The sequence below is a fragment of the Colias croceus genome, chromosome 1, assembly GCF_905220415.1.
Source record: "Colias croceus chromosome 1, ilColCroc2.1".
Lineage (NCBI taxonomy): Eukaryota > Metazoa > Arthropoda > Insecta > Lepidoptera > Pieridae > Colias > Colias croceus.
The window spans coordinates 13,911,093-13,917,092 of NC_059537.1; the positions used below are offsets into that span (position 1 = coordinate 13,911,093).

The 6,000-nt window shown below is 38.1% G+C and overlaps 1 non-coding gene across 1 annotated transcript in view; it reads left to right on the top strand.

Annotated features, from left to right (window-relative positions):
* Nucleotides 1-4,499: 4,499 nt before the first annotated feature.
* The window catches only part of LOC123697811, a 1,905-nt gene continuing 404 nt past the window's right edge, over nucleotides 4,500-6,000 (top strand). Inside the window, exon 1 of the ribosomal RNA XR_006752285.1 lies at nucleotides 4,500-6,000. This exon is cut by the window's right edge and continues 404 nt beyond it. This is a non-coding gene — a ribosomal RNA (small subunit ribosomal RNA).

Consider the following 6,000-nt stretch of genomic DNA (forward strand, 5'->3'; position numbering starts at 1 on the left):
TACTTTCATAGCATTATGTCCTATGGACTTCTACTGTGGGGTGTGAGGGCTGCAGATATAGAAACTATATTTATCTTACAGAAAAGAGCCATTCGCTCTATATATAATTTACGTGCTCGGGACTCACTAAGAGATCATTTTAAGAATACTGGTATCCTTACTGTACCATCACAGTATATATTTAATAATATTTTGCATGTACACAAAAGCTCCGACTTACACACAAGAGTAGGAGATAGACACGATTATGGCACAAGGAACAGGAATAGAATTGAAATGCCATTTTTCCGATTAGCTAAAGTTAAAAATTCATTTATGGGTCAAGGTATACGCTTTTACAATAGAATTCCTCATAATATTAAAGAGTTTAGTATTATTATTTATTTAGGACAATGATGCTTGGGAGTTGGATAATAGACCTACGAATGGTGAAACAATAGTGAAGTGCAAGTGGGTTCTTAAAAAGAAGTGTGATTCAGAAAATAATGTGCGTTATAGAGCTAGGCTTGTAGCTAAGGGGTGTTCTCAAAAGTATGGTGTGGACTACAGTGAAACATTTTCCCCTGTTGTGCGACATACAACACTTAGGTTACTTTTTGCATTGTCTGTACAGTTGAATCTAGAAGTTACACATCTTGATGTAAAAACTGCTTTCTTGAATGGGGACCTGGCTGAGACAATATATATGCAGAAACCGGTTGGTTATGCTTGTTCAGATAATAGTAAGGTGCTTAAATTGAAAAAGGCTATATATTATGGTCTCAAGCAGGCATCCCGGGCTTGGCATAAGAAGGTAGATTCTTGTATGTTAATTGATGGTTATATAAAGTCAAAAATAGAGCCATGTTTGTATATTAAAATTGTTGGTAATAGTAGAACTATTGTAGCTTTGTATGTCGATGGTATGTTTGTTTTTTCCAACAATAGAGCTGAAAATAAACACCTTAAAACCATGTTAAGTAAAAATTTCCAGTTAAAAGACTTAGGTATTGTTAAGGAATGTTTAGGAATGTCTGTAAGTTTTAATAAGGAAAAAGGAACTGTTACATTAAATCAGAAGAAATATATAGATAAATTATTGTCTAAATTTTGCATGACTGATTGTAAACAAGTAAATACTCCTATGGAGGTCAATTTAAAATGTAAAAAAGAGACTACTGGTAGTAGCCAAAATCCTTATCAGCAGCTTGTCGGAAGCTTAATGTATTTAGTTGTTCTTACACGACCCGACATAGCATATGCGGTGTCTTATTTAAGCCCATTTAATAATTGTAATACTGAAGAACATTGGCAGTATGCAAAGAGAGTGTTAAAATATTTAAAGAAAACAAAAGATTTAGGCTTGAAATATTGTAAAGGTAATAATAATAATAACATTGTAGGTTATGTAGATGCAGACTGGAGTAATGATATTAATGATAGGAAATCATATTCTGGGTATTGTTTTGTTTTGTCAGGATCAGTAATATCTTGGAGATGTAGTACCTAAACAAAAATGTATTGCTTTATCTAGCACAGAGGCTGAGTATGTATCAATCTCAGAAGCATGTAAAGAGGCAGTTTACTTAAGGAATTTGCAGAATGAAATCACCCAAAAATTGTATACTATTACTTTATTCAATGATAGTATGAGTGCTCAGAAATTGTTATCTAACCCAGTTTTTCATAATAAAACGAAGCATATAGATGTCAGATATCATTATTGTAGAGAAATAATAACTGAAAACATTGTTAGTGTTGATTATATGTGTACATCAGATATGCCAGCGGATTTGCTCACAAAGAGCTTAGGCCCTATTAAACATTACAAACATTTAAATACTCTAGGTATTGTTGAAATATGAATTATGTACTTTTGTTTTGTTTGTGATTTTGTATATTTTGAGTGGGAGTGTTGAAAGTATCAAAATATAGAAGTGACAGTTATGTCAAATGTATCTGTGGTATGTTATGTCTGTAATGTGCTTTTGAATCTGTGGTCTGAATAAAATAAGTTAGTCGTTCTTTTAGCGTTTAGCTACTATTATGTATTCTGTGGTTCTTTGCTTTGTGGTGATATGCGTGTTTTTTTTTTCTTTTTTTTTTTATAAATAAGTGTCAAACCAAAATCATAAGTGAAACACATTTAAAGTGAATCAACGTAATCAAACCAATGTTCAATGAATGAAAAACTTACATACCTCCGTATTAGGGAAAATCGACGGAAATATCATGAAAATAAACATAGACACAACCGCAATACAAAATTTAAGTTCCACTTTTACCAATAAAGTGGTTTGGCACCTTTAAAAATAAATACTTACATATGCTTATCTTTGTTACTTACTTTCAAATGTTGTGAAATACCTCCGTATTAGGTGCTTTTACCTTGGCCGAATTTTTTCGAATTTTCTGAGAAATAAAAATAACTGCGTTAAAAACAACCGACTTCAAAACGGAAAAGTAAGAAATAAAAAAGATTTGATATTATTAATTACTACATATTATTTTTATGTGCTATTTACTAAAAAGGTTTGATGTCGGTGCATGGGCTTAATACTAAGTGCTTAGTGTTTGGCACCGACTTCAAACCTATTTAATAAATAGCACATAAAAATAATATGTAGTAATTAATAATATCAAATCTTTTTTATTTCTTACTTTTCCGTTTTGAAGTCGGTTGTTTTTAACGCAGTTATTTTTATTTAATACTTTTTAGTGTATTTTTCAACACGAATCAAACGAGCCCAAACTCGATAAAGTTGAGTCAATATATATATACTGAGTTCCTATGGCCACCTTCCGATTCCATCATCAGATCAGCTCCATGTCATGATAATGTTTCATCGCTATCCAATTTACATTCGTATACAAAATTTCAGCTCAATCGGTTACCGGGAAGTGAATCAAAGTTACTTGCTACATTGAAATTAAGTCATCGAGTATAGACAAAAATGCTCATAAAATAAAAACTACTAGGCCTAGCCGAATAAAATTTTTATGGGACCAATTCGACACCATCCCGCATCGAACAAAAAAAGAATCACGTAAATCGGTTCAGAAACCTCGGAGTAATCGGTGTACATACATAAAAAAAAAAAAAAAAAAAAAAAAATATACCGGCCGAATTGATAACCTCCTCCTTTTTTTTGAAGTCGGTTAAAGAGAAACGAAACAGCTCATGTTGTGATTATAAATTTCGAACACAAACCTAACTATTAAATCGTCACACATAAACCTAATCAAACGTAAACGTTCAAATTTATGTCTATCAAAAATTAACGCCCTCTTTTGTCGTTGTTGTTGTTGTTGTTGTTGTTGTTGTTTGTTGTTGTTGTTGTTGTTGTTTATAATTTATTTAATATGGACCACGAAATTTATAATAATGAATTATTTTTGACGACTGCACGCGTGCAAAGTTTTTTGACTTGACCTTGAAAACACGAGGCGTTAGTCGCGCGCGGCGTATGTTTGTATGTATGTATTATGTATGTATTATGTATGTATGTATGTATGTATGTATGTATTATGTATGTATGTACATATGCCGTGCGTGATACGTGAATGGTGTCGGAGAAAATTAAACAAGCAGAAACATCATAGCCGGGATGCGAGACAATCGGTGCGCGAGGCTAGCGAAGACGGGCGCGGGGGGGCGTTGCGTGTGCGCAGCGAGAGATTGTACGTACGTATGTGTATGTAATCATTATTTCGTCGCTGTTGTACCGCGTCGCCCGTGTGCTCTGCGCTCTCCTCGTTGCCGCCGTTCGCGTGTCGGTGTGGGGTTGGTGTTTGGTGGTGAGTCTGACAGAGTTGTAGAGTAGTGTGTTAGTTCTATGAAATAATAAAAGACCACCAAAGATGATGATATTGTAAAAGCGTTTGTGCATACGGCGCGATACAGTTTTTAATCTTTAGTGGTGGTAGTAGTAGTAGTAGTAGTAGAAGAAGTAGAAATTAGTAACTGTAGTAACATTGCGTCTGCCGACGGTTTGATAGATTGTCAGTTTCGTAGATTGTATTTTATATGTGTAGTGTAATAAATATTACGCATCTTGATACACTCTCGGAGCGCAGACCGTGAAAAATATACGACTACTATTGAACGGCAGTATAAAATTTTTTATTGCTCACATCGCACACGTTTGTGATGTACCAATGGGCTTTTATCAGATGTTTATATGTGGTCGCAATTTTCGATCCTTCCACTCTCCGTGCGTAGATTGATCGTTTGCGTCATAAAAGTTGACCGATATTAAAATTTTTCCTTCGCTTGATGCGAATGGGAATTGTTAAGGGGTGTCTCGTTAAGATGATACTTTCAACGATTTAACTGACTGTGTTCAGATTTATCCACGTGTGCGCGCGCGCGTGTGTGAATAGTGTGCGTGTGACGGTCGCCGCCGTTGCATATCATGTTATTTAAACACGCCGCGCGCATATGTATGTATATAGAGAAGCGAACGTCGCGGCGGCATCGTCGTGTCACGTTTGAGGCTCTAGCGGAAGCTTTAGTTAGCTCCCTGGTTGATCCTGCCAGTAGTTATATGCTTGTCTCAAAGATTAAGCCATGCATGTCTCAGTGCAAGCCGTATTAAGGCGATACCGCGAATGGCTCAATATATCAGTTTTGGTTCCTTAGATCTTACTCAGTTACTTGGATAACTGTGGTAATTCTAGAGCTAATACATGCAATCAGAACTCTGACCAGTGATGGAATGAGTGCTTTTATTAGATCAAAACCAATCGACGGAGGGCCTGGCGTCTGAAGTCGTTAATTTTGATGAATCTGGATAACTTTTGCCGATCGCATGGTCCAGTACCGGCGACGCATCTTTCAAATGTCTGCCTTATCAACTTTCGATGGTAGTTTCTGCGACTACCATGGTTGTCACGGGTAACGGGGAATCAGGGTTCGATTCCGGAGAGGGAGCCTGAGAAACGGCTACCACATCCAAGGAAGGCAGCAGGCGCGCAAATTACCCACTCCCGGCACGGGGAGGTAGTGACGAAAAATAACGATACGGGACTCTTACGAGGCCTCGTAATCGGAATGAGTACACTTTAAATATTTTAACGAGGAACAATTGGAGGGCAAGTCTGGTGCCAGCAGCCGCGGTAATTCCAGCTCCAATAGCGTATACTAAAATTGTTGCGGTTAAAAAGCTCGTAGTTGCATTTGTGCGCCGCGCTGTCGGTGCACCGCATCCGCGGTGATACTGACACGTTTGCGGAGCATATCGTCGGTGAGCCGGTCGTTAAAAGCCGGTTCAATATCAAAATCCTATCGCGGTGCTCTTCAGTGAGTGTCGAGGTGGGCCGACAATTTTACTTTGAACAAATTAGAGTGCTCAAAGCGGGCTCAAAATGCCGCTTGAATATTTCGTGCATGGAATAATAGAATATGATCTCGGTTCTATTTTGTTGGTTTTCAGAACTCCGAGGTAATGATTAATAGGGATAACTGGGGGCATTCGTATTGCGACGTTAGAGGTGAAATTCTTGGATCGTCGCAAGACGAACATCAGCGAAAGCATTTGCCAAAGGTGTTTTCATCAATCAAGAACGAAAGTTAGAGGTTCGAAGGCGATTAGATACCGCCCTAGTTCTAACCGTAAATATGTCATCTAGCGATCCGCCGACGTTACTACAATGGCTCGGCGGGCAGCTTCCGGGAAACCAAAGATTTTGGACTCCGGGGGGAGTATGGTTGCAAAGCTGAAACTTAAAGGAATTGACGGAAGGGCACCACCAGGAGTGGAGCCTGCGGCTTAATTTGACTCAACACGGGAAATCTCACCAGGCCCGGACACCGGAAGGATTGACAGATTAATAGCTCTTTCTTGATTCGGTGGGTGGTGGTGCATGGCCGTTCTTAGTTGGTGGAGCGATTTGTCTGGTTAATTCCGGTAACGAACGAGACTCTAGCCTGCTAAATAGGCGTCGTCATTTAGGTGTGCGCGGCTCTCGGGTCGCGCAACTCACTGGCGGCGTATTAAAATTCTTCTTAGAGGGACCGGC